Source organism: Hyperolius riggenbachi, chromosome 11, assembly GCF_040937935.1.
Source record: "Hyperolius riggenbachi isolate aHypRig1 chromosome 11, aHypRig1.pri, whole genome shotgun sequence".
Lineage (NCBI taxonomy): Eukaryota > Metazoa > Chordata > Amphibia > Anura > Hyperoliidae > Hyperolius > Hyperolius riggenbachi.
The window spans coordinates 98,663,068-98,688,423 of record NC_090656.1 but is presented as its reverse complement, the minus strand read 5'-3'; the positions used below and the strand labels follow the sequence as shown (position 1 = coordinate 98,688,423).

At 39.1% G+C, this 25,356-nt stretch overlaps 34 non-coding genes across 34 annotated transcripts; all 34 read right to left on the bottom strand.

Annotated features, from left to right (window-relative positions):
- Positions 1 to 146: 146 nt before the first annotated feature.
- Positions 147 to 220, bottom strand: TRNAT-AGU (transfer RNA threonine (anticodon AGU)). Its single transcript has one exon. It is a non-coding gene; the product is annotated as a tRNA-Thr (tRNA).
- Positions 221 to 841: 621 nt separating this feature from the next.
- On the bottom strand, positions 842 to 915 carry TRNAT-AGU (transfer RNA threonine (anticodon AGU)). The gene has a single exon. It is a non-coding gene; the product is annotated as a tRNA-Thr (tRNA).
- A 621-nt stretch (positions 916 to 1,536) lies between these two features.
- Positions 1,537 to 1,610, bottom strand: TRNAT-AGU (transfer RNA threonine (anticodon AGU)). Its single transcript has one exon. It is a non-coding gene; the product is annotated as a tRNA-Thr (tRNA).
- Positions 1,611 to 2,220: 610 nt separating this feature from the next.
- On the bottom strand, positions 2,221 to 2,294 carry TRNAT-AGU (transfer RNA threonine (anticodon AGU)). The gene has a single exon. It is a non-coding gene; the product is annotated as a tRNA-Thr (tRNA).
- Positions 2,295 to 2,915: 621 nt separating this feature from the next.
- Positions 2,916 to 2,989, bottom strand: TRNAT-AGU (transfer RNA threonine (anticodon AGU)). Its single transcript has one exon. It is a non-coding gene; the product is annotated as a tRNA-Thr (tRNA).
- Positions 2,990 to 3,599: 610 nt separating this feature from the next.
- TRNAT-AGU (transfer RNA threonine (anticodon AGU)) lies at positions 3,600 to 3,673 on the bottom strand. Its single transcript has one exon. It is a non-coding gene; the product is annotated as a tRNA-Thr (tRNA).
- A 622-nt stretch (positions 3,674 to 4,295) lies between these two features.
- On the bottom strand, positions 4,296 to 4,369 carry TRNAT-AGU (transfer RNA threonine (anticodon AGU)). Its single transcript has one exon. It is a non-coding gene; the product is annotated as a tRNA-Thr (tRNA).
- Positions 4,370 to 4,990: 621 nt separating this feature from the next.
- Positions 4,991 to 5,064, bottom strand: TRNAT-AGU (transfer RNA threonine (anticodon AGU)). The gene has a single exon. It is a non-coding gene; the product is annotated as a tRNA-Thr (tRNA).
- Positions 5,065 to 5,686: 622 nt separating this feature from the next.
- TRNAT-AGU (transfer RNA threonine (anticodon AGU)) lies at positions 5,687 to 5,760 on the bottom strand. The gene has a single exon. It is a non-coding gene; the product is annotated as a tRNA-Thr (tRNA).
- Positions 5,761 to 6,370: 610 nt separating this feature from the next.
- On the bottom strand, positions 6,371 to 6,444 carry TRNAT-AGU (transfer RNA threonine (anticodon AGU)). The gene has a single exon. It is a non-coding gene; the product is annotated as a tRNA-Thr (tRNA).
- Positions 6,445 to 7,065: 621 nt separating this feature from the next.
- On the bottom strand, positions 7,066 to 7,139 carry TRNAT-AGU (transfer RNA threonine (anticodon AGU)). Its single transcript has one exon. It is a non-coding gene; the product is annotated as a tRNA-Thr (tRNA).
- A 621-nt stretch (positions 7,140 to 7,760) lies between these two features.
- TRNAT-AGU (transfer RNA threonine (anticodon AGU)) lies at positions 7,761 to 7,834 on the bottom strand. Its single transcript has one exon. It is a non-coding gene; the product is annotated as a tRNA-Thr (tRNA).
- Positions 7,835 to 8,444: 610 nt separating this feature from the next.
- On the bottom strand, positions 8,445 to 8,518 carry TRNAT-AGU (transfer RNA threonine (anticodon AGU)). Its single transcript has one exon. It is a non-coding gene; the product is annotated as a tRNA-Thr (tRNA).
- A 622-nt stretch (positions 8,519 to 9,140) lies between these two features.
- On the bottom strand, positions 9,141 to 9,214 carry TRNAT-AGU (transfer RNA threonine (anticodon AGU)). Its single transcript has one exon. It is a non-coding gene; the product is annotated as a tRNA-Thr (tRNA).
- Positions 9,215 to 9,835: 621 nt separating this feature from the next.
- Positions 9,836 to 9,909, bottom strand: TRNAT-AGU (transfer RNA threonine (anticodon AGU)). Its single transcript has one exon. It is a non-coding gene; the product is annotated as a tRNA-Thr (tRNA).
- A 1,317-nt stretch (positions 9,910 to 11,226) lies between these two features.
- TRNAT-AGU (transfer RNA threonine (anticodon AGU)) lies at positions 11,227 to 11,300 on the bottom strand. Its single transcript has one exon. It is a non-coding gene; the product is annotated as a tRNA-Thr (tRNA).
- A 610-nt stretch (positions 11,301 to 11,910) lies between these two features.
- TRNAT-AGU (transfer RNA threonine (anticodon AGU)) lies at positions 11,911 to 11,984 on the bottom strand. Its single transcript has one exon. It is a non-coding gene; the product is annotated as a tRNA-Thr (tRNA).
- Positions 11,985 to 12,605: 621 nt separating this feature from the next.
- Positions 12,606 to 12,679, bottom strand: TRNAT-AGU (transfer RNA threonine (anticodon AGU)). The gene has a single exon. It is a non-coding gene; the product is annotated as a tRNA-Thr (tRNA).
- Positions 12,680 to 13,300: 621 nt separating this feature from the next.
- Positions 13,301 to 13,374, bottom strand: TRNAT-AGU (transfer RNA threonine (anticodon AGU)). The gene has a single exon. It is a non-coding gene; the product is annotated as a tRNA-Thr (tRNA).
- Positions 13,375 to 13,996: 622 nt separating this feature from the next.
- TRNAT-AGU (transfer RNA threonine (anticodon AGU)) lies at positions 13,997 to 14,070 on the bottom strand. The gene has a single exon. It is a non-coding gene; the product is annotated as a tRNA-Thr (tRNA).
- Positions 14,071 to 14,680: 610 nt separating this feature from the next.
- Positions 14,681 to 14,754, bottom strand: TRNAT-AGU (transfer RNA threonine (anticodon AGU)). Its single transcript has one exon. It is a non-coding gene; the product is annotated as a tRNA-Thr (tRNA).
- A 621-nt stretch (positions 14,755 to 15,375) lies between these two features.
- On the bottom strand, positions 15,376 to 15,449 carry TRNAT-AGU (transfer RNA threonine (anticodon AGU)). The gene has a single exon. It is a non-coding gene; the product is annotated as a tRNA-Thr (tRNA).
- Positions 15,450 to 16,070: 621 nt separating this feature from the next.
- On the bottom strand, positions 16,071 to 16,144 carry TRNAT-AGU (transfer RNA threonine (anticodon AGU)). The gene has a single exon. It is a non-coding gene; the product is annotated as a tRNA-Thr (tRNA).
- A 610-nt stretch (positions 16,145 to 16,754) lies between these two features.
- TRNAT-AGU (transfer RNA threonine (anticodon AGU)) lies at positions 16,755 to 16,828 on the bottom strand. Its single transcript has one exon. It is a non-coding gene; the product is annotated as a tRNA-Thr (tRNA).
- A 622-nt stretch (positions 16,829 to 17,450) lies between these two features.
- On the bottom strand, positions 17,451 to 17,524 carry TRNAT-AGU (transfer RNA threonine (anticodon AGU)). The gene has a single exon. It is a non-coding gene; the product is annotated as a tRNA-Thr (tRNA).
- A 1,317-nt stretch (positions 17,525 to 18,841) lies between these two features.
- Positions 18,842 to 18,915, bottom strand: TRNAT-AGU (transfer RNA threonine (anticodon AGU)). Its single transcript has one exon. It is a non-coding gene; the product is annotated as a tRNA-Thr (tRNA).
- Positions 18,916 to 19,525: 610 nt separating this feature from the next.
- Positions 19,526 to 19,599, bottom strand: TRNAT-AGU (transfer RNA threonine (anticodon AGU)). The gene has a single exon. It is a non-coding gene; the product is annotated as a tRNA-Thr (tRNA).
- Positions 19,600 to 20,220: 621 nt separating this feature from the next.
- Positions 20,221 to 20,294, bottom strand: TRNAT-AGU (transfer RNA threonine (anticodon AGU)). Its single transcript has one exon. It is a non-coding gene; the product is annotated as a tRNA-Thr (tRNA).
- A 621-nt stretch (positions 20,295 to 20,915) lies between these two features.
- TRNAT-AGU (transfer RNA threonine (anticodon AGU)) lies at positions 20,916 to 20,989 on the bottom strand. Its single transcript has one exon. It is a non-coding gene; the product is annotated as a tRNA-Thr (tRNA).
- A 1,317-nt stretch (positions 20,990 to 22,306) lies between these two features.
- TRNAT-AGU (transfer RNA threonine (anticodon AGU)) lies at positions 22,307 to 22,380 on the bottom strand. Its single transcript has one exon. It is a non-coding gene; the product is annotated as a tRNA-Thr (tRNA).
- Positions 22,381 to 23,001: 621 nt separating this feature from the next.
- TRNAT-AGU (transfer RNA threonine (anticodon AGU)) lies at positions 23,002 to 23,075 on the bottom strand. The gene has a single exon. It is a non-coding gene; the product is annotated as a tRNA-Thr (tRNA).
- Positions 23,076 to 23,685: 610 nt separating this feature from the next.
- On the bottom strand, positions 23,686 to 23,759 carry TRNAT-AGU (transfer RNA threonine (anticodon AGU)). The gene has a single exon. It is a non-coding gene; the product is annotated as a tRNA-Thr (tRNA).
- Positions 23,760 to 24,380: 621 nt separating this feature from the next.
- TRNAT-AGU (transfer RNA threonine (anticodon AGU)) lies at positions 24,381 to 24,454 on the bottom strand. Its single transcript has one exon. It is a non-coding gene; the product is annotated as a tRNA-Thr (tRNA).
- Positions 24,455 to 25,064: 610 nt separating this feature from the next.
- On the bottom strand, positions 25,065 to 25,138 carry TRNAT-AGU (transfer RNA threonine (anticodon AGU)). The gene has a single exon. It is a non-coding gene; the product is annotated as a tRNA-Thr (tRNA).
- Positions 25,139 to 25,356: the final 218 nt, after the last annotated feature.

Sequence of the window (25,356 nt, the reverse complement as noted above, 5' to 3'; positions counted from 1 at the left end):
AATGTCTTTGTTCAGATGTGGTGGAAACAGTGGGCATAGCGAATGCAAGTTTCCTGTGAGCAAATATGGGTGAAGCTCAAAGACGTGATCCCGAAAATCTGGGATGTAAACAGCAGGCAATGACTTGGTGATAATAAGATGAGCAAAGGCACTGCTGAGAGTTGAACTCAGGATCTCCTGTTTACTAGACAGGCGCTTTAACCAACTAAGCCACAGCACCCACATGCTGCAATACAGTTATTGGTTATTGTGGCACAGCACTCTTTTTTCTTTGCATTTGCATTCTCAGTTTTTTAACATTTTTTTTTCAATAGTTTTTCAGGCCTACTTTTCCCTGCCTAAGAGTATACACATAGTCCACCTAAAAGGGAATGGAAAACTTTTAGGACAAAATTGTTGAAAAGAATGTTGTGCAACTTCCAAAATATGATAATGAAAGCTGTGGCAAAACCAATGAGTTTTGTGCCACAGAAGCCAGTCACTATTATATTTCATGTAGGTGCTGTGACTTAGTAATTAAGTTTTATACAATGTTTCTTATTGTAGAAGCAGCAATTTTACTTGAAGAAGTTTTGGCTAGGCAAGTGCGGGTTAAGCTCCCATCCATGTTGAGCATAGCATCCCAAAAGACTTGTTTGTGACCTTTACCTATTGTCAGAGATGGAAGGTAGTACATGAAACCAAACTGATAAGAAAATGTCTTTGTTCAGATGTGGTGGAAACAGTGGGCATAGCGAATGCAAGTTTCCTGTGAGCAAATATGGGTGAAGCTCAAAGACGTGATCCCGAAAATCTGGGATGTAAACAGCAGGCAATGACTTGGTGATAATAAGATGAGCAAAGGCACTGCTGAGAGTTGAACTCAGGATCTCCTGTTTACTAGACAGGCGCTTTAACCAACTAAGCCACAGCGCCCACATGCTGCAATCCAGTTATTGGTTATTGTGGCACAGCACTCTTTTTTCTTTGCATTTGCATTCTCAGTTTTTTAACATTTTTTTTTCAATAGTTTTTCAGGCCTACTTTTCCCTGCCTAAGAGTATACACATAGTCCACCTAAAAGGGAATGGAAAACTTTTAGGACAAAATTGTTGAAAAGAATGTTGTGCAACTTCCAAAATATGATAATGAAAGCTGTGGCAAAACCAATGAGTTTTGTGCCACAGAAGCCAGTCACTATTATATTTCATGTAGGTGCTGTGACTTAGTAATTAAGTTTTATACAATGTTTCTTATTGTAGAAGCAGCAATTTTACTTGAAGAAGTTTTGGCTAGGCAAGTGCGGGTTAAGCTCCCATCCATGTTGAGCATAGCATCCCAAAAGACTTGTTAGTGACCTTTACCTATTGTCAGAGATGGAAGGTAGTACATCAAACCAAACTGATAAGAAAATGTCTTTGTTCAGTTGTGGTGGAAACAGTGGGCATAGCGAATGCAAGTTTCCTGTGAGCAAATATGGGTGAAGCTCAAAGACGTGATCCCGAAAATCTGGGATGTAAACAGCAGGCAATGACTTGGTGATAATAAGATGAGCAAAGGCACTGCTGAGAGTTGAACTCAGGATCTCCTGTTTACTAGACAGGCGCTTTAACCAACTAAGCCACAGCACCCACATGCTGCTATACAGTTATTGGTTATTGTGGCACAGCACTCTTTTTTCTTTGCATTTGCATTCTCAGTTTTTTAACATTTTTTTTTCAATAGTTTTTCAGGCCTACTTTTCCCTGCCTAAGAGTATACACATAGTCCACCTAAAAGGGAATGGAAAACTTTTAGGACAAAATTGTTGAAAAGAATGTTGTGCAACTTCCAAAATATGATAATGAAAGCTGTGGCAAAACCAATAAGTTTTGTGCCACAGAAGCCAGTCACTATTATATTTCATGTAGGTGCTGTGACTTAGTAATTAAGTTTTATACAATGTTTCCTATTGTAGAAGCAGCAATTTTACTTGAAGAAGTTTTGGCTAGGCAAGTGCGGGTTAAGCTCCCATCCATGTTGAGCATAGCATCCCAAAAGACTTGTTAGTGACCTTTACCTATTGTCAGAGATGGAAGGTAGTACATCAAACCAAACTGATAAGAAAATGTCTTTGTTCAGTTGTGGTGGAAACAGTGGGCATAGCGAATGCAAATTTCCTGTGAGCAAATAAGGGTGAAGCTCAAAGACGTGATCCCGAAAATCTGGGATGTAAACAGCAGGCAATAATAAGATGAGCAAAGGCACTGCTGAGAGTTGAACTCAGGATCTCCTGTTTACTAGACAGGCGCTTTAACCAACTAAGCCACAGCGCCCACATGCTGCAATCCAGTTATTGGTTATTGTGGCACAGCACTCTTTTTTCTTTGCATTTGCATTCTCAGTTTTTTAACATTTTTTTTTCAATAGTTTTTCAGGCCTACTTTTCCCTGCCTAAGAGTATACACATAGTCCACCTAAAAGGGAATGGAAAACTTTTAGGACAAAATTGTTGAAAAGAATGTTGTGCAACTTCCAAAATATGATAATGAAAGCTGTGGCAAAACCAATGAGTTTTGTGCCACAGAAGCCAGTCACTATTATATTTCATGTAGGTGCTGTGGCTTAGTAATTAAGTTTTATACAATGTTTCTTATTGTAGAAGCAGCAATTTTACTTGAAGAAGTTTTGGCTAGGCAAGTGCGGGTTAAGCTCCCATCCATGTTGAGCATAGCATCCCAAAAGACTTGTTAGTGACCTTTACCTATTGTCAGAGATGGAAGGTAGTACATCAAACCAAACTGATAAGAAAATGTCTTTGTTCAGATGTGGTGGAAACAGTGGGCATAGCGAATGCAAGTTTCCTGTGAGCAAATATGGGTGAAGCTCAAAGACGTGATCCCGAAAATCTGGGATGTAAACAGCAGGCAATGACTTGGTGATAATAAGATGAGCAAAGGCACTGCTGAGAGTTGAACTCAGGATCTCCTGTTTACTAGACAGGCGCTTTAACCAACTAAGCCACAGCACCCACATGCTGCAATACAGTTATTGGTTATTGTGGCACAGCACTCTTTTTTCTTTGCATTTGCATTCTCAGTTTTTTAACATTTTTTTTTCAATAGTTTTTCAGGCCTACTTTTCCCTGCCTAAGAGTATACACATAGTCCACCTAAAAGGGAATGGAAAACTTTTAGGACAAAATTGTTGAAAAGAATGTTGTGCAACTTCCAAAATATGATAATGAAAGCTGTGGCAAAACCAATGAGTTTTGTGCCACAGAAGCCAGTCACTATTATATTTCATGTAGGTGCTGTGACTTAGTAATTAAGTTTTATACAATGTTTCTTATTGTAGAAGCAGCAATTTTACTTGAAGAAGTTTTGGCTAGGCAAGTGCGGGTTAAGCTCCCATCCATGTTGAGCATAGCATCCCAAAAGACTTGTTTGTGACCTTTACCTATTGTCAGAGATGGAAGGTAGTACATGAAACCAAACTGATAAGAAAATGTCTTTGTTCAGATGTGGTGGAAACAGTGGGCATAGCGAATGCAAGTTTCCTGTGAGCAAATATGGGTGAAGCTCAAAGACGTGATCCCGAAAATCTGGGATGTAAACAGCAGGCAATAATAAGATGAGCAAAGGCACTGCTGAGAGTTGAACTCAGGATCTCCTGTTTACTAGACAGGCGCTTTAACCAACTAAGCCACAGCGCCCACATGCTGCAATACAGTTATTGGTTATTGTGGCACAGCACTCTTTTTTCTTTGCATTTGCATTATCAGTTTTTTAACATTTTTTTTTTCAATAGTTTTTCAGGCCTACTTTTCCCTGCCTAAGAGTATACACATAGTCCACCTAAAAGGGAATGGAAAACTTTTAGGACAAAATTGTTGAAAAGAATGTTGTGCAACTTCCAAAATATGATAATGAAAGCTGTGGCAAAACCAATGAGTTTTGTGCCACAGAAGCCAGTCACTATTATATTTCATGTAGGTGCTGTGGCTTAGTAATTAAGTTTTATACAATGTTTCTTATTGTAGAAGCAGCAATTTTACTTGAAGAAGTTTTGGCTAGGCAAGTGCGGGTTAAGCTCCCATCCATGTTGAGCATAGCATCCCAAAAGACTTGTTAGTGACCTTTACCTATTGTCAGAGATGGAAGGTAGTACATGAAACCAAACTGATAAGAAAATGTCTTTGTTCAGATGTGGTGGAAACAGTGGGCATAGCGAATGCAAGTTTCCTGTGAGCAAATATGGGTGAAGCTCAAAGACGTGATCCCGAAAATCTGGGATGTAAACAGCAGGCAATGACTTGGTGATAATAAGATGAGCAAAGGCACTGCTGAGAGTTGAACTCAGGATCTCCTGTTTACTAGACAGGCGCTTTAACCAACTAAGCCACAGCACCCACATGCTACAATACAGTTATTGGTTATTGTGGCACAGCACTCTTTTTTCTTTGCAGTTGCATTCTCAGTTTTTTAACATTTTTTTTTCAATAGTTTTTCAGGCCTACTTTTCCCTGCCTAAGAGTATACACATAGTCCACCTAAAAGGGAATGGAAAACTTTTAGGACAAAATTGTTGAAAAGAATGTTGTGCAACTTCCAAAATATGATAATGAAAGCTGTGGCAAAACCAATGAGTTTTGTGCCACAGAAGCCAGTCACTATTATATTTCATGTAGGTGCTGTGACTTAGTAATTAAGTTTTATACAATGTTTCTTATTGTAGAAGCAGCAATTTTACTTGAAGAAGTTTTGGCTAGGCAAGTGCGGGTTAAGCTCCCATCCATGTTGAGCATAGCATCCCAAAAGACTTGTTAGTGACCTTTACCTATTGTCAGAGATGGAAGGTAGTACATGAAACCAAACTGATAAGAAAATGTCTTTGTTCAGATGTGGTGGAAACAGTGGGCATAGCGAATGCAAGTTTCCTGTGAGCAAATATGGGTGAAGCTCAAAGACGTGATCCCGAAAATCTGGGATGTAAACAGCAGGCAATGACTTGGTGATAATAAGATGAGCAAAGGCACTGCTGAGAGTTGAACTCAGGATCTCCTGTTTACTAGACAGGCGCTTTAACCAACTAAGCCACAGCGCCCACATGCTGCAATACAGTTACTGGTTATTGTGGCACAGCACTCTTTTTTCTTTGCATTTGCATTCTCAGTTTTTTAACATTTTTTTTTTCAATAGTTTTTCAGGCCTACTTTTCCCTGCCTAAGAGTATACACATAGTCCATCTAAAAGGGAATGGAAAACTTTTAGGACAAAATTGTTGAAAAGAATGTTGTGCAACTTCCAAAATATGATAATGAAAGCTGTGGCAAAACCAATGAGTTTTGTGCCACAGAAGCCAGTCACTATTATATTTCATGTAGGTGCTGTGACTTAGTAATTAAGTTTTATACAATGTTTCTTATTGTAGAAGCAGCAATTTTACTTGAAGAAGTTTTGGCTAGGCAAGTGCGGGTTAAGCTCCCATCCATGTTGAGCATAGCATCCCAAAAGACTTGTTTGTGACCTTTACCTATTGTCAGAGATGGAAGGTAGTACATGAAACCAAACTGATAAGAAAATGTCTTTGTTCAGATGTGGTGGAAACAGTGGGCATAGCGAATGCAAGTTTCCTGTGAGCAAATATGGGTGAAGCTCAAAGACGTGATCCCGAAAATCTGGGATGTAAACAGCAGGCAATGACTTGGTGATAATAAGATGAGCAAAGGCACTGCTGAGAGTTGAACTCAGGATCTCCTGTTTACTAGACAGGCGCTTTAACCAACTAAGCCACAGCGCCCACATGCTGCAATCCAGTTATTGGTTATTGTGGCACAGCACTCTTTTTTCTTTGCATTTGCATTCTCAGTTTTTTAACATTTTTTTTTCAATAGTTTTTCAGGCCTACTTTTCCCTGCCTAAGAGTATACACATAGTCCACCTAAAAGGGAATGGAAAACTTTTAGGACAAAATTGTTGAAAAGAATGTTGTGCAACTTCCAAAATATGATAATGAAAGCTGTGGCAAAACCAATGAGTTTTGTGCCACAGAAGCCAGTCACTATTATATTTCATGTAGGTGCTGTGACTTAGTAATTAAGTTTTATACAATGTTTCTTATTGTAGAAGCAGCAATTTTACTTGAAGAAGTTTTGGCTAGGCAAGTGCGGGTTAAGCTCCCATCCATGTTGAGCATAGCATCCCAAAAGACTTGTTAGTGACCTTTACCTATTGTCAGAGATGGAAGGTAGTACATCAAACCAAACTGATAAGAAAATGTCTTTGTTCAGTTGTGGTGGAAACAGTGGGCATAGCGAATGCAAGTTTCCTGTGAGCAAATATGGGTGAAGCTCAAAGACGTGATCCCGAAAATCTGGGATGTAAACAGCAGGCAATAATAAGATGAGCAAAGGCACTGCTGAGAGTTGAACTCAGGATCTCCTGTTTACTAGACAGGCGCTTTAACCAACTAAGCCACAGCGCCCACATGCTGCAATCCAGTTATTGGTTATTGTGGCACAGCACTCTTTTTTCTTTGCATTTGCATTCTCAGTTTTTTAACATTTTTTTTTCAATAGTTTTTCAGGCCTACTTTTCCCTGCCTAAGAGTATACACATAGTCCACCTAAAAGGGAATGGAAAACTTTTAGGACAAAATTGTTGAAAAGAATGTTGTGCAACTTCCAAAATATGATAATGAAAGCTGTGGCAAAACCAATGAGTTTTGTGCCACAGAAGCCAGTCACTATTATATTTCATGTAGGTGCTGTGGCTTAGTAATTAAGTTTTATACAATGTTTCTTATTGTAGAAGCAGCAATTTTACTTGAAGAAGTTTTGGCTAGGCAAGTGCGGGTTAAGCTCCCATCCATGTTGAGCATAGCATCCCAAAAGACTTGTTAGTGACCTTTACCTATTGTCAGAGATGGAAGGTAGTACATCAAACCAAACTGATAAGAAAATGTCTTTGTTCAGATGTGGTGGAAACAGTGGGCATAGTGAATGCAAGTTTCCTGTGAGCAAATATGGGTGAAGCTCTAAGACGTGATTCCGAAAACCTGGGATGTAAACAGCAGGCAATGACTTGGTGATAATAAGATGAGCAAAGGCACTGCTGAGAGTTGAACTCAGGATCTCCTGTTTACTAGACAGGCGCTTTAACCAACTAAGCCACAGCGCCCACATGCTGCAATACAGTCATTGGTTATTGTGGCACAGCACTCTTTTTTCTTTGCATTTGCATTCTCAGTTTTTTAACATTTTTTTTTCAATAGTTTTTCAGGCCTACTTTTCCCTGCCTAAGAGTATACACATAGTCCACCTAAAAGGGAATGGAAAACTTTTAGGACAAAATTGTTGAAAAGAATGTTGTGCAACTTCCAAAATATGATAATGAAAGCTGTGGCAAAACCAATGAGTTTTGTGCCACAGAAGCCAGTCACTATTATATTTCATGTAGGTGCTGTGGCTTAGTAATTAAGTTTTATACAATGTTTCTTATTGTAGAAGCAGCAATTTTACTTGAAGAAGTTTTGGCTAGGCAAGTGCGGGTTAAGCTCCCATCCATGTTGAGCATAGCATCCCAAAAGACTTGTTAGTGACCTTTACCTATTGTCAGAGATGGAAGGTAGTACATCAAACCAAACTGATAAGAAAATGTCTTTGTTCAGATGTGGTGGAAACAGTGGGCATAGCGAATGCAAGTTTCCTGTGAGCAAATATGGGTGAAGCTCAAAGACGTGATCCCGAAAATCTGGGATGTAAACAGCAGGCAATGACTTGGTGATAATAAGATGAGCAAAGGCACTGCTGAGAGTTGAACTCAGGATCTCCTGTTTACTAGACAGGCGCTTTAACCAACTAAGCCACAGCACCCACATGCTGCAATACAGTTATTGGTTATTGTGGCACAGCACTCTTTTTTCTTTGCATTTGCATTCTCAGTTTTTTAACATTTTTTTTTCAATAGTTTTTCAGGCCTACTTTTCCCTGCCTAAGAGTATACACATAGTCCACCTAAAAGGGAATGGAAAACTTTTAGGACAAAATTGTTGAAAAGAATGTTGTGCAACTTCCAAAATATGATAATGAAAGCTGTGGCAAAACCAATGAGTTTTGTGCCACAGAAGCCAGTCACTATTATATTTCATGTAGGTGCTGTGACTTAGTAATTAAGTTTTATACAATGTTTCTTATTGTAGAAGCAGCAATTTTACTTGAAGAAGTTTTGGCTAGGCAAGTGCGGGTTAAGCTCCCATCCATGTTGAGCATAGCATCCCAAAAGACTTGTTTGTGACCTTTACCTATTGTCAGAGATGGAAGGTAGTACATGAAACCAAACTGATAAGAAAATGTCTTTGTTCAGATGTGGTGGAAACAGTGGGCATAGCGAATGCAAGTTTCCTGTGAGCAAATATGGGTGAAGCTCAAAGACGTGATCCCGAAAATCTGGGATGTAAACAGCAGGCAATAATAAGATGAGCAAAGGCACTGCTGAGAGTTGAACTCAGGATCTCCTGTTTACTAGACAGGCGCTTTAACCAACTAAGCCACAGCGCCCACATGCTGCAATACAGTTATTGGTTATTGTGGCACAGCACTCTTTTTTCTTTGCATTTGCATTATCAGTTTTTTAACATTTTTTTTTTCAATAGTTTTTCAGGCCTACTTTTCCCTGCCTAAGAGTATACACATAGTCCACCTAAAAGGGAATGGAAAACTTTTAGGACAAAATTGTTGAAAAGAATGTTGTGCAACTTCCAAAATATGATAATGAAAGCTGTGGCAAAACCAATGAGTTTTGTGCCACAGAAGCCAGTCACTATTATATTTCATGTAGGTGCTGTGGCTTAGTAATTAAGTTTTATACAATGTTTCTTATTGTAGAAGCAGCAATTTTACTTGAAGAAGTTTTGGCTAGGCAAGTGCGGGTTAAGCTCCCATCCATGTTGAGCATAGCATCCCAAAAGACTTGTTAGTGACCTTTACCTATTGTCAGAGATGGAAGGTAGTACATGAAACCAAACTGATAAGAAAATGTCTTTGTTCAGATGTGGTGGAAACAGTGGGCATAGCGAATGCAAGTTTCCTGTGAGCAAATATGGGTGAAGCTCAAAGACGTGATCCCGAAAATCTGGGATGTAAACAGCAGGCAATGACTTGGTGATAATAAGATGAGCAAAGGCACTGCTGAGAGTTGAACTCAGGATCTCCTGTTTACTAGACAGGCGCTTTAACCAACTAAGCCACAGCACCCACATGCTACAATACAGTTATTGGTTATTGTGGCACAGCACTCTTTTTTCTTTGCAGTTGCATTCTCAGTTTTTTAACATTTTTTTTTCAATAGTTTTTCAGGCCTACTTTTCCCTGCCTAAGAGTATACACATAGTCCACCTAAAAGGGAATGGAAAACTTTTAGGACAAAATTGTTGAAAAGAATGTTGTGCAACTTCCAAAATATGATAATGAAAGCTGTGGCAAAACCAATGAGTTTTGTGCCACAGAAGCCAGTCACTATTATATTTCATGTAGGTGCTGTGACTTAGTAATTAAGTTTTATACAATGTTTCTTATTGTAGAAGCAGCAATTTTACTTGAAGAAGTTTTGGCTAGGCAAGTGCGGGTTAAGCTCCCATCCATGTTGAGCATAGCATCCCAAAAGACTTGTTAGTGACCTTTACCTATTGTCAGAGATGGAAGGTAGTACATGAAACCAAACTGATAAGAAAATGTCTTTGTTCAGATGTGGTGGAAACAGTGGGCATAGCGAATGCAAGTTTCCTGTGAGCAAATATGGGTGAAGCTCAAAGACGTGATCCCGAAAATCTGGGATGTAAACAGCAGGCAATGACTTGGTGATAATAAGATGAGCAAAGGCACTGCTGAGAGTTGAACTCAGGATCTCCTGTTTACTAGACAGGCGCTTTAACCAACTAAGCCACAGCGCCCACATGCTGCAATACAGTTACTGGTTATTGTGGCACAGCACTCTTTTTTCTTTGCATTTGCATTCTCAGTTTTTTAACATTTTTTTTTTCAATAGTTTTTCAGGCCTACTTTTCCCTGCCTAAGAGTATACACATAGTCCATCTAAAAGGGAATGGAAAACTTTTAGGACAAAATTGTTGAAAAGAATGTTGTGCAACTTCCAAAATATGATAATGAAAGCTGTGGCAAAACCAATGAGTTTTGTGCCACAGAAGCCAGTCACTATTATATTTCATGTAGGTGCTGTGGCTTAGTAATTAAGTTTTATACAATGTTTCTTATTGTAGAAGCAGCAATTTTACTTGAAGAAGTTTTGGCTAGGCAAGTGCGGGTTAAGCTCCCATCCATGTTGAGCATAGCATCCCAAAAGACTTGTTAGTGACCTTTACCTATTGTCAGAGATGGAAGGTAGTACATGAAACCAAACTGATAAGAAAATGTCTTTGTTCAGATGTGGTGGAAAGAGTGGGCATAGCGAATGCAAGTTTCCTGTGAGCAAATATGGGTGAAGCTCAAAGACGTGATCCCGAAAATCTGGGATGTAAACAGCAGGCAATGACTTGGTGATAATAAGATGAGCAAAGGCACTGCTGAGAGTTCAACTCAAGATCTCCTGTTTACTAGACAGGCGCTTTAACCAACTAAGCCACAGCGCCCACATGCTGCAATACAGTTATTGGTTATTGTGGCACAGCACTCTTTTTTCTTTGCATTTGCATTCTCAGTTTTTTAACATTTTTTTTTCAATAGTTTTTCAGGCCTACTTTTCCCTGCCTAAGAGTATACACATAGTCCACCTAAAAGGGAATGGAAAACTTTTAGGACAAAATTGTTGAAAAAAATGTTGTGCAACTTCCAAAATATGATAATGAAAGCTGTGGCAAAACCAATGAGTTTTGTGCCACAGAAGCCAGTCACTATTATATTTCATGTAGGTGCTGTGACTTAGTAATTAAGTTTTATACAATGTTTCTTATTGTAGAAGCAGCAATTTTACTTGAAGAAGTTTTGGCTAGGCAAGTGCGGGTTAAGCTCCCATCCATGTTGAGCATAGCATCCCAAAAGACTTGTTAGTGACCTTTACCTATTGTCAGAGATGGAAGGTAGTACATCAAACCAAACTGATAAGAAAATGTCTTTGTTCAGATGTGGTGGAAACAGTGGGCATAGCGAATGCAAGTTTCCTGTGAGCAAATATGGGTGAAGCTCAAAGACGTGATCCCGAAAATCTGGGATGTAAACAGCAGGCAATGACTTGGTGATAATAAGATGAGCAAAGGCACTGCTGAGAGTTGAACTCAGGATCTCCTGTTTACTAGACAGGCGCTTTAACCAACTAAGCCACAGCACCCACATGCTGCAATACAGTTATTGGTTATTGTGGCACAGCACTCTTTTTTCTTTGCATTTGCATTCTCAGTTTTTTAACATTTTTTTTTCAATAGTTTTTCAGGCCTACTTTTCCCTGCCTAAGAGTATACACATAGTCCACCTAAAAGGGAATGGAAAACTTTTAGGACAAAATTGTTGAAAAGAATGTTGTGCAACTTCCAAAATATGATAATGAAAGCTGTGGCAAAACCAATGAGTTTTGTGCCACAGAAGCCAGTCACTATTATATTTCATGTAGGTGCTGTGACTTAGTAATTAAGTTTTATACAATGTTTCTTATTGTAGAAGCAGCAATTTTACTTGAAGAAGTTTTGGCTAGGCAAGTGCGGGTTAAGCTCCCATCCATGTTGAGCATAGCATCCCAAAAGACTTGTTTGTGACCTTTACCTATTGTCAGAGATGGAAGGTAGTACATGAAACCAAACTGATAAGAAAATGTCTTTGTTCAGATGTGGTGGAAACAGTGGGCATAGCGAATGCAAGTTTCCTGTGAGCAAATATGGGTGAAGCTCAAAGACGTGATCCCGAAAATCTGGGATGTAAACAGCAGGCAATAATAAGATGAGCAAAGGCACTGCTGAGAGTTGAACTCAGGATCTCCTGTTTACTAGACAGGCGCTTTAACCAACTAAGCCACAGCGCCCACATGCTGCAATACAGTTATTGGTTATTGTGGCACAGCACTCTTTTTTCTTTGCATTTGCATTATCAGTTTTTTAACATTTTTTTTTCAATAGTTTTTCAGGCCTACTTTTCCCTGCCTAAGAGTATACACATAGTCCACCTAAAAGGGAATGGAAAACTTTTAGGACAAAATTGTTGAAAAGAATGTTGTGCAACTTCCAAAATATGATAATGAAAGCTGTGGCAAAACCAATGAGTTTTGTGCCACAGAAGCCAGTCACTATTATATTTCATGTAGGTGCTGTGGCTTAGTAATTAAGTTTTATACAATGTTTCTTATTGTAGAAGCAGCAATTTTACTTGAAGAAGTTTTGGCTAGGCAAGTGCGGGTTAAGCTCCCATCCATGTTGAGCATAGCATCCCAAAAGACTTGTTAGTGACCTTTACCTATTGTCAGAGATGGAAGGTAGTACATGAAACCAAACTGATAAGAAAATGTCTTTGTTCAGATGTGGTGGAAACAGTGGGCATAGCGAATGCAAGTTTCCTGTGAGCAAATATGGGTGAAGCTCAAAGACGTGATCCCGAAAATCTGGGATGTAAACAGCAGGCAATGACTTGGTGATAATAAGATGAGCAAAGGCACTGCTGAGAGTTGAACTCAGGATCTCCTGTTTACTAGACAGGCGCTTTAACCAACTAAGCCACAGCACCCACATGCTACAATACAGTTATTGGTTATTGTGGCACAGCACTCTTTTTTCTTTGCAGTTGCATTCTCAGTTTTTTAACATTTTTTTTTCAATAGTTTTTCAGGCCTACTTTTCCCTGCCTAAGAGTATACACATAGTCCACCTAAAAGGGAATGGAAAACTTTTAGGACAAAATTGTTGAAAAGAATGTTGTGCAACTTCCAAAATATGATAATGAAAGCTGTGGCAAAACCAATGAGTTTTGTGCCACAGAAGCCAGTCACTATTATATTTCATGTAGGTGCTGTGACTTAGTAATTAAGTTTTATACAATGTTTCTTATTGTAGAAGCAGCAATTTTACTTGAAGAAGTTTTGGCTAGGCAAGTGCGGGTTAAGCTCCCATCCATGTTGAGCATAGCATCCCAAAAGACTTGTTAGTGACCTTTACCTATTGTCAGAGATGGAAGGTAGTACATGAAACCAAACTGATAAGAAAATGTCTTTGTTCAGATGTGGTGGAAACAGTGGGCATAGCGAATGCAAGTTTCCTGTGAGCAAATATGGGTGAAGCTCAAAGACGTGATCCCGAAAATCTGGGATGTAAACAGCAGGCAATGACTTGGTGATAATAAGATGAGCAAAGGCACTGCTGAGAGTTGAACTCAGGATCTCCTGTTTACTAGACAGGCGCTTTAACCAACTAAGCCACAGCGCCCACATGCTGCAATACAGTTACTGGTTATTGTGGCACAGCACTCTTTTTTCTTTGCATTTGCATTCTCAGTTTTTTAACATTTTTTTTTTCAATAGTTTTTCAGGCCTACTTTTCCCTGCCTAAGAGTATACACATAGTCCATCTAAAAGGGAATGGAAAACTTTTAGGACAAAATTGTTGAAAAGAATGTTGTGCAACTTCCAAAATATGATAATGAAAGCTGTGGCAAAACCAATGAGTTTTGTGCCACAGAAGCCAGTCACTATTATATTTCATGTAGGTGCTGTGACTTAGTAATTAAGTTTTATACAATGTTTCTTATTGTAGAAGCAGCAATTTTACTTGAAGAAGTTTTGGCTAGGCAAGTGCGGGTTAAGCTCCCATCCATGTTGAGCATAGCATCCCAAAAGACTTGTTTGTGACCTTTACCTATTGTCAGAGATGGAAGGTAGTACATGAAACCAAACTGATAAGAAAATGTCTTTGTTCAGATGTGGTGGAAACAGTGGGCATAGCGAATGCAAGTTTCCTGTGAGCAAATATGGGTGAAGCTCAAAGACGTGATCCCGAAAATCTGGGATGTAAACAGCAGGCAATGACTTGGTGATAATAAGATGAGCAAAGGCACTGCTGAGAGTTGAACTCAGGATCTCCTGTTTACTAGACAGGCGCTTTAACCAACTAAGCCACAGCGCCCACATGCTGCAATCCAGTTATTGGTTATTGTGGCACAGCACTCTTTTTTCTTTGCATTTGCATTCTCAGTTTTTTAACATTTTTTTTTCAATAGTTTTTCAGGCCTACTTTTCCCTGCCTAAGAGTATACACATAGTCCACCTAAAAGGGAATGGAAAACTTTTAGGACAAAATTGTTGAAAAGAATGTTGTGCAACTTCCAAAATATGATAATGAAAGCTGTGGCAAAACCAATGAGTTTTGTGCCACAGAAGCCAGTCACTATTATATTTCATGTAGGTGCTGTGACTTAGTAATTAAGTTTTATACAATGTTTCTTATTGTAGAAGCAGCAATTTTACTTGAAGAAGTTTTGGCTAGGCAAGTGCGGGTTAAGCTCCCATCCATGTTGAGCATAGCATCCCAAAAGACTTGTTAGTGACCTTTACCTATTGTCAGAGATGGAAGGTAGTACATCAAACCAAACTGATAAGAAAATGTCTTTGTTCAGTTGTGGTGGAAACAGTGGGCATAGCGAATGCAAGTTTCCTGTGAGCAAATATGGGTGAAGCTCAAAGACGTGATCCCGAAAATCTGGGATGTAAACAGCAGGCAATAATAAGATGAGCAAAGGCACTGCTGAGAGTTGAACTCAGGATCTCCTGTTTACTAGACAGGCGCTTTAACCAACTAAGCCACAGCGCCCACATGCTGCAATCCAGTTATTGGTTATTGTGGCACAGCACTCTTTTTTCTTTGCATTTGCATTCTCAGTTTTTTAACATTTTTTTTTCAATAGTTTTTCAGGCCTACTTTTCCCTGCCTAAGAGTATACACATAGTCCACCTAAAAGGGAATGGAAAACTTTTAGGACAAAATTGTTGAAAAGAATGTTGTGCAACTTCCAAAATATGATAATGAAAGCTGTGGCAAAACCAATGAGTTTTGTGCCACAGAAGCCAGTCACTATTATATTTCATGTAGGTGCTGTGGCTTAGTAATTAAGTTTTATACAATGTTTCTTATTGTAGAAGCAGCAATTTTACTTGAAGAAGTTTTGGCTAGGCAAGTGCGGGTTAAGCTCCCATCCATGTTGAGCATAGCATCCCAAAAGACTTGTTAGTGACCTTTGCCTATTGTCAGAGATGGAAGGTAGTACATCAAACCAAACTGATAAGAAAATGTCTTTGTTCAGATGTGGTGGAAACAGTGGGCATAGTGAATGCAAGTTTCCTGTGAGCAAATATGGGTGAAGCTCTAAGACGTGATTCCGAAAACCTGGGATGTAAACAGCAGGCAATGACTTGGTGATAATAAGATGAGCAAAGGCACTGCTGAGAGTTGAACTCAGGATCTCCTGTTTACTAGACAGGCGCTTTAACCAACTAAGCCACAGCGCCCACATGCTGCAATACAGTCATTGGTTATTGTGGCACAGCACTCTTTTTTCTTTGCATTTGCATTCTCAGTTTTTTAACATTTTTTTTTCAATAGTTTTTCAGGCCTACTTTTCCCTGCCTAAGAGTATACACATAGTCCACCTAAAAGGGAATGGAAAACTTTTAGGACAAAATTGTTGAAAAGAATGTTGTGCAACTTCCAAAATATGATAATGAAAGCTGTGGCAAAACCAATGAGTTTTGTGCCACAGAAGCCAGTCACTATTATATTTCATGTAGGTGCTGTGGCTTAGTAATTAAGTTTTATACAATGTTTCTTATTGTAGAAGCAGCAATTTTACTTGAAGAAGTTTTGGCTAGGCAAGTGCGGGTTAAGCTCCCATCCATGTTGAGCATAGCATCCCAAAAGACTTGTTAGTGACCTTTACCTATTGTCAGAGATGGAAGGTAGTACATCAAACCAAACTGATAAGAAAATGTCTTTGTTCAGATGTGGTGGAAACAGTGGGCATAGCGAATGCAAGTTTCCTGTGAGCAAATATGGGTGAAGCTCAAAGACGTGATCCCGAAAATCTGGGATGTAAACAGCAGGCAATGACTTGGTGATAATAAGATGAGCAAAGGCACTGCTGAGAGTTGAACTCAGGATCTCCTGTTTACTAGACAGGCGCTTTAACCAACTAAGCCACAGCACCCACATGCTGCAATACAGTTATTGGTTATTGTGGCACAGCACTCTTTTTTCTTTGCATTTGCATTCTCAGTTTTTTAACATTTTTTTTTCAATAGTTTTTCAGGCCTACTTTTCCCTGCCTAAGAGTATACACATAGTCCACCTAAAAGGGAATGGAAAACTTTTAGGACAAAATTGTTGAAAAGAATGTTGTGCAACTTCCAAAATATGATAATGAAAGCTGTGGCAAAACCAATGAGTTTTGTGCCACAGAAGCCAGTCACTATTATATTTCATGTAGGTGCTGTGACTTAGTAATTAAGTTTTATACAATGTTTCTTATTGTAGAAGCAGCAATTTTACTTGAAGAAGTTTTGGCTAGGCAAGTGCGGGTTAAGCTCCCATCCATGTTGAGCATAGCATCCCAAAAGACTTGTTTGTGACCTTTACCTATTGTCAGAGATGGAAGGTAGTACATGAAACCAAACTGATAAGAAAATGTCTTTGTTCAGATGTGGTGGAAACAGTGGGCATAGCGAATGCAAGTTTCCTGTGAGCAAATATGGGTGAAGCTCAAAGACGTGATCCCGAAAATCTGGGATGTAAACAGCAGGCAATAATAAGATGAGCAAAGGCACTGCTGAGAGTTGAACTCAGGATCTCCTGTTTACTAGACAGGCGCTTTAACCAACTAAGCCACAGCGCCCACATGCTGCAATACAGTTATTGGTTATTGTGGCACAGCACTCTTTTTTCTTTGCATTTGCATTATCAGTTTTTTAACATTTTTTTTTTCAATAGTTTTTCAGGCCTACTTTTCCCTGCCTAAGAGTATACACATAGTCCACCTAAAAGGGAATGGAAAACTTTTAGGACAAAATTGTTGAAAAGAATGTTGTGCAACTTCCAAAATATGATAATGAAAGCTGTGGCAAAACCAATGAGTTTTGTGCCACAGAAGCCAGTCACTATTATATTTCATGTAGGTGCTGTGGCTTAGTAATTAAGTTTTATACAATGTTTCTTATTGTAGAAGCAGCAATTTTACTTGAAGAAGTTTTGGCTAGGCAAGTGCGGGTTAAGCTCCCATCCATGTTGAGCATAGCATCCCAAAAGACTTGTTAGTGACCTTTACCTATTGTCAGAGATGGAAGGTAGTACATGAAACCAAACTGATAAGAAAATGTCTTTGTTCAGATGTGGTGGAAACAGTGGGCATAGCGAATGCAAGTTTCCTGTGAGCAAATATGGGTGAAGCTCAAAGACGTGATCCCGAAAATCTGGGATGTAAACAGCAGGCAATGACTTGGTGATAATAAGATGAGCAAAGGCACTGCTGAGAGTTGAACTCAGGATCTCCTGTTTACTAGACAGGCGCTTTAACCAACTAAGCCACAGCGCCCACATGCTGCAATACAGTTACTGGTTATTGTGGCACAGCACTCTTTTTTCTTTGCATTTGCATTCTCAGTTTTTTAACATTTTTTTTTTCAATAGTTTTTCAGGCCTACTTTTCCCTGCCTAAGAGTATACACATAGTCCATCTAAAAGGGAATGGAAAACTTTTAGGACAAAATTGTTGAAAAGAATGTTGTGCAACTTCCAAAATATGATAATGAAAGCTGTGGCAAAACCAATGAGTTTTGTGCCACAGAAGCCAGTCACTATTATATTTCATGTAGGTGCTGTGGCTTAGTAATTAAGTTTTATACAATGTTTCTTATTGTAGAAGCAGCAATTTTACTTGAAGAAGTTTTGGCTAGGCAAGTGCGGGTTAAGCTCCCATCCATGTTGAGCATAGCATCCCAAAAGACTTGTTAGTGACCTTTACCTATTGTCAGAGATGGAAGGTAGTACATGAAACCAAACTGATAAGAAAATGTCTTTGTTCAGATGTGGTGGAAAGAGTGGGCATAGCGAATGCAAGTTTCCTGTGAGCAAATATGGGTGAAGCTCAAAGACGTGATCCCGAAAATCTGGGATGTAAACAGCAGGCAATGACTTGGTGATAATAAGATGAGCAAAGGCACTGCTGAGAGTTCAACTCAAGATCTCCTGTTTACTAGACAGGCGCTTTAACCAACTAAGCCACAGCGCCCACATGCTGCAATACAGTTATTGGTTATTGTGGCACAGCACTCTTTTTTCTTTGCATTTGCATTCTCAGTTTTTTAACATTTTTTTTTCAATAGTTTTTCAGGCCTACTTTTCCCTGCCTAAGAGTATACACATAGTCCACCTAAAAGGGAATGGAAAACTTTTAGGACAAAATTGTTGAAAAAAATGTTGTGCAACTTCCAAAATATGATAATGAAAGCTGTGGCAAAACCAATGAGTTTTGTGCCACAGAAGCCAGTCACTATTATATTTCATGTAGGTGCTGTGACTTAGTAATTAAGTTTTATACAATGTTTCTTATTGTAGAAGCAGCAATTTTACTTGAAGAAGTTTTGGCTAGGCAAGTGCGGGTTAAGCTCCCATCCATGTTGAGCATAGCATCCCAAAAGACTTGTTAGTGACCTTTACCTATTGTCAGAGATGGAAGGTAGTACATCAAACCAAACTGATAAGAAAATGTCTTTGTTCAGATGTGGTGGAAACAGTGGGCATAGCGAATGCAAGTTTCCTGTGAGCAAATATGGGTGAAGCTCAAAGACGTGATCCCGAAAATCTGGGATGTAAACAGCAGGCAATGACTTGGTGATAATAAGATGAGCAAAGGCACTGCTGAGAGTTGAACTCAGGATCTCCTGTTTACTAGACAGGCGCTTTAACCAACTAAGCCACAGCACCCACATGCTGCAATACAGTTATTGGTTATTGTGGCACAGCACTCTTTTTTCTTTGCATTTGCATTCTCAGTTTTTTAACATTTTTTTTTCAATAGTTTTTCAGGCCTACTTTTCCCTGCCTAAGAGTATACACATAGTCCACCTAAAAGGGAATGGAAAACTTTTAGGACAAAATTGTTGAAAAGAATGTTGTGCAACTTCCAAAATATGATAATGAAAGCTGTGGCAAAACCAATGAGTTTTGTGCCACAGAAGCCAGTCACTATTATATTTCATGTAGGTGCTGTGACTTAGTAATTAAGTTTTATACAATGTTTCTTATTGTAGAAGCAGCAATTTTACTTGAAGAAGTTTTGGCTAGGCAAGTGCGGGTTAAGCTCCCATCCATGTTGAGCATAGCATCCCAAAAGACTTGTTTGTGACCTTTACCTATTGTCAGAGATGGAAGGTAGTACATGAAACCAAACTGATAAGAAAATGTCTTTGTTCAGATGTGGTGGAAACAGTGGGCATAGCGAATGCAAGTTTCCTGTGAGCAAATATGGGTGAAGCTCAAAGACGTGATCCCGAAAATCTGGGATGTAAACAGCAGGCAATAATAAGATGAGCAAAGGCACTGCTGAGAGTTGAACTCAGGATCTCCTGTTTACTAGACAGGCGCTTTAACCAACTAAGCCACAGCGCCCACATGCTGCAATACAGTTATTGGTTATTGTGGCACAGCACTCTTTTTTCTTTGCATTTGCATTATCAGTTTTTTAACATTTTTTTTTCAATAGTTTTTCAGGCCTACTTTTCCCTGCCTAAGAGTATACACATAGTCCACCTAAAAGGGAATGGAAAACTTTTAGGACAAAATTGTTGAAAAGAATGTTGTGCAACTTCCAAAATATGATAATGAAAGCTGTGGCAAAACCAATGAGTTTTGTGCCACAGAAGCCAGTCACTATTATATTTCATGTAGGTGCTGTGGCTTAGTAATTAAGTTTTATACAATGTTTCTTATTGTAGAAGCAGCAATTTTACTTGAAGAAGTTTTGGCTAGGCAAGTGCGGGTTAAGCTCCCATCCATGTTGAGCATAGCATCCCAAAAGACTTGTTAGTGACCTTTACCTATTGTCAGAGATGGAAGGTAGTACATGAAACCAAACTGATAAGAAAATGTCTTTGTTCAGATGTGGTGGAAACAGTGGGCATAGCGAATGCAAGTTTCCTGTGAGCAAATATGGGTGAAGCTCAAAGACGTGATCCCGAAAATCTGGGATGTAAACAGCAGGCAATGACTTGGTGATAATAAGATGAGCAAAGGCACTGCTGAGAGTTGAACTCAGGATCTCCTGTTTACTAGACAGGCGCTTTAACCAACTAAGCCACAGCACCCACATGCTACAATACAGTTATTGGTTATTGTGGCACAGCACTCTTTTTTCTTTGCAGTTGCATTCTCAGTTTTTTAACATTTTTTTTTCAATAGTTTTTCAGGCCTACTTTTCCCTGCCTAAGAGTATACACATAGTCCACCTAAAAGGGAATGGAAAACTTTTAGGACAAAATTGTTGAAAAGAATGTTGTGCAACTTCCAAAATATGATAATGAAAGCTGTGGCAAAACCAATGAGTTTTGTGCCACAGAAGCCAGTCACTATTATATTTCATGTAGGTGCTGTGACTTAGTAATTAAGTTTTATACAATGTTTCTTATTGTAGAAGCAGCAATTTTACTTGAAGAAGTTTTGGCTAGGCAAGTGCGGGTTAAGCTCCCATCCATGTTGAGCATAGCATCCCAAAAGACTTGTTAGTGACCTTTACCTATTGTCAGAGATGGAAGGTAGTACATGAAACCAAACTGATAAGAAAATGTCTTTGTTCAGATGTGGTGGAAACAGTGGGCATAGCGAATGCAAGTTTCCTGTGAGCAAATATGGGTGAAGCTCAAAGACGTGATCCCGAAAATCTGGGATGTAAACAGCAGGCAATGACTTGGTGATAATAAGATGAGCAAAGGCACTGCTGAGAGTTGAACTCAGGATCTCCTGTTTACTAGACAGGCGCTTTAACCAACTAAGCCACAGCGCCCACATGCTGCAATACAGTTACTGGTTATTGTGGCACAGCACTCTTTTTTCTTTGCATTTGCATTCTCAGTTTTTTAACATTTTTTTTTTCAATAGTTTTTCAGGCCTACTTTTCCCTGCCTAAGAGTATACACATAGTCCATCTAAAAGGGAATGGAAAACTTTTAGGACAAAATTGTTGAAAAGAATGTTGTGCAACTTCCAAAATATGATAATGAAAGCTGTGGCAAAACCAATGAGTTTTGTGCCACAGAAGCCAGTCACTATTATATTTCATGTAGGTGCTGTGGCTTAGTAATTAAGTTTTATACAATGTTTCTTATTGTAGAAGCAGCAATTTTACTTGAAGAAGTTTTGGCTAGGCAAGTGCGGGTTAAGCTCCCATCCATGTTGAGCATAGCATCCCAAAAGACTTGTTAGTGACCTTTACCTATTGTCAGAGATGGAAGGTAGTACATGAAACCAAACTGATAAGAAAATGTCTTTGTTCAGATGTGGTGGAAAGAGTGGGCATAGCGAATGCAAGTTTCCTGTGAGCAAATATGGGTGAAGCTCAAAGACGTGATCCCGAAAATCTGGGATGTAAACAGCAGGCAATGACTTGGTGATAATAAGATGAGCAAAGGCACTGCTGAGAGTTCAACTCAAGATCTCCTGTTTACTAGACAGGCGCTTTAACCAACTAAGCCACAGCGCCCACATGCTGCAATACAGTTATTGGTTATTGTGGCACAGCACTCTTTTTTCTTTGCATTTGCATTCTCAGTTTTTTAACATTTTTTTTTCAATAGTTTTTCAGGCCTACTTTTCCCTGCCTAAGAGTATACACATAGTCCACCTAAAAGGGAATGGAAAACTTTTAGGACAAAATTGTTGAAAAAAATGTTGTGCAACTTCCAAAATATGATAATGAAAGCTGTGGCAAAACCAATGAGTTTTGTGCCACAGAAGCCAGTCACTATTATATTTCATGTAGGTGCTGTGACTTAGTAATTAAGTTTTATACAATGTTTCTTATTGTAGAAGCAGCAATTTTACTTGAAGAAGTTTTGGCTAGGCAAGTGCGGGTTAAGCTCCCATCCATGTTGAGCATAGCATCCCAAAAGACTTGTTAGTGACCTTTACCTATTGTCAGAGATGGAAGGTAGTACATGAAACCAAACTGATAAGAAAATGTCTTTGTTCAGATGTGGTGGAAACAGTGGGCATAGCGAATGCAAGTTTCCTGTGAGCAAATATGGGTGAAGCTCAAAGACGTGATCCCGAAAATCTGGGATGTAAACAGCAGGCAATGACTTGGTGATAATAAGATGAGCAAAGGCACTGCTGAGAGTTGAACTCAGGATCTCCTGTTTACTAGACAGGCGCTTTAACCAACTAAGCCACAGCACCCACATGCTGCAATACAGTTATTGGTTATTGTGGCACAGCACTCTTTTTTCTTTGCATTTGCATTCTCAGTTTTTTAACATTTTTTTTTCAATAGTTTTTCAGGCCTACTTTTCCCTGCCTAAGAGTATACACATAGTCCACCTAAAAGGGAATGGAAAACTTTTAGGACAAAATTGTTGAAAAGAATGTTGTGCAACTTCCAAAATATGATAATGAAAGCTGTGGCAAAACCAATGAGTTTTGTGCCACAGAAGCCAGTCACTATTATATTTCATGTAGGTGCTGTGACTTAGTAATTAAGTTTTATACAATGTTTCTTATTGTAGAAGCAGCAATTTTACTTGAAGAAGTTTTGGCTAGGCAAGTGCGGGTTAAGCTCCCATCCATGTTGAGCATAGCATCCCAAAAGACTTGTTTGTGACCTTTACCTATTGTCAGAGATGGAAGGTAGTACATGAAACCAAACTGATAAGAAAATGTCTTTGTTCAGATGTGGTGGAAACAGTGGGCATAGCGAATGCAAGTTTCCTGTGAGCAAATATGGGTGAAGCTCAAAGACGTGATCCCGAAAATCTGGGATGTAAACAGCAGGCAATGACTTGGTGATAATAAGATGAGCAAAGGCACTGCTGAGAGTTGAACTCAGGATCTCCTGTTTACTAGACAGGCGCTTTAACCAACTAAGCCACAGCGCCCACATGCTGCAATCCAGTTATTGGTTATTGTGGCACAGCACTCTTTTTTCTTTGCATTTGCATTCTCAGTTTTTTAACATTTTTTTTTCAATAGTTTTTCAGGCCTACTTTTCCCTGCCTAAGAGTATACACATAGTCCACCTAAAAGGGAATGGAAAACTTTTAGGACAAAATTGTTGAAAAGAATGTTGTGCAACTTCCAAAATATGATAATGAAAGCTGTGGCAAAACCAATGAGTTTTGTGCCACAGAAGCCAGTCACTATTATATTTCATGTAGGTGCTGTGACTTAGTAATTAAGTTTTATACAATGTTTCTTATTGTAGAAGCAGCAATTTTACTTGAAGAAGTTTTGGCTAGGCAAGTGCGGGTTAAGCTCCCATCCATGTTGAGCATAGCATCCCAAAAGACTTGTTAGTGACCTTTACCTATTGTCAGAGATGGAAGGTAGTACATCAAACCAAACTGATAAGAAAATGTCTTTGTTCAGTTGTGGTGGAAACAGTGGGCATAGCGAATGCAAGTTTCCTGTGAGCAAATATGGGTGAAGCTCAAAGACGTGATCCCGAAAATCTGGGATGTAAACAGCAGGCAATAATAAGATGAGCAAAGGCACTGCTGAGAGTTGAACTCAGGATCTCCTGTTTACTAGACAGGCGCTTTAACCAACTAAGCCACAGCGCCCACATGCTGCAATCCAGTTATTGGTTATTGTGGCACAGCACTCTTTTTTCTTTGCATTTGCATTCTCAGTTTTTTAACATTTTTTTTTCAATAGTTTTTCAGGCCTACTTTTCCCTGCCTAAGAGTATACACATAGTCCACCTAAAAGGGAATGGAAAACTTTTAGGACAAAATTGTTGAAAAGAATGTTGTGCAACTTCCAAAATATGATAATGAAAGCTGTGGCAAAACCAATGAGTTTTGTGCCACAGAAGCCAGTCACTATTATATTTCATGTAGGTGCTGTGGCTTAGTAATTAAGTTTTATACAATGTTTCTTATTGTAGAAGCAGCAATTTTACTTGAAGAAGTTTTGGCTAGGCAAGTGCGGGTTAAGCTCCCATCCATGTTGAGCATAGCATCCCAAAAGACTTGTTAGTGACCTTTACCTATTGTCAGAGATGGAAGGTAGTACATCAAACCAAACTGATAAGAAAATGTCTTTGTTCAGATGTGGTGGAAACAGTGGGCATAGCGAATGCAAGTTTCCTGTGAGCAAATATGGGTGAAGCTCAAAGACGTGATCCCGAAAATCTGGGATGTAAACAGCAGGCAATGACTTGGTGATAATAAGATGAGCAAAGGCACTGCTGAGAGTTGAACTCAGGATCTCCTGTTTACTAGACAGGCGCTTTAACCAACTAAGCCACAGCACCCACATGCTGCATTACAGTTATTGGTTATTGTGGCACAGCACTCTTTTTTCTTTGCATTTGCATTCTCAGTTTTTTAACATTTTTTTTTCAATAGTTTTTCAGGCCTACTTTTCCCTGCCTAAGAGTATACACATAGTCCACCTAAAAGGGAATGGAAAACTTTTAGGACAAAATTGTTGAAAAGAATGTTGTGCAACTTCCAAAATATGATAATGAAAGCTGTGGCAAAACCAATGAGTTTTGTGCCACAGAAGCCAGTCACTATTATATTTCATGTAGGTGCTGTGACTTAGTAATTAAGTTTTATACAATGTTTCTTATTGTAGAAGCAGCAATTTTACTTGAAGAAGTTTTGGCTAGGCAAGTGCGGGTTAAGCTCCCATCCATGTTGAGCATAGCATCCCAAAAGACTTGTTTGTGACCTTTACCTATTGTCAGAGATGGAAGGTAGTACATGAAACCAAACTGATAAGAAAATGTCTTTGTTCAGATGTGGTGGAAACAGTGGGCATAGCGAATGCAAGTTTCCTGTGAGCAAATATGGGTGAAGCTCAAAGACGTGATCCCGAAAATCTGGGATGTAAACAGCAGGCAATAATAAGATGAGCAAAGGCACTGCTGAGAGTTGAACTCAGGATCTCCTGTTTACTAGACAGGCGCTTTAACCAACTAAGCCACAGCGCCCACATGCTGCAATACAGTTATTGGTTATTGTGGCACAGCACTCTTTTTTCTTTGCATTTGCATTATCAGTTTTTTAACATTTTTTTTTTCAATAGTTTTTCAGGCCTACTTTTCCCTGCCTAAGAGTATACACATAGTCCACCTAAAAGGGAATGGAAAACTTTTAGGACAAAATTGTTGAAAAGAATGTTGTGCAACTTCCAAAATATGATAATGAA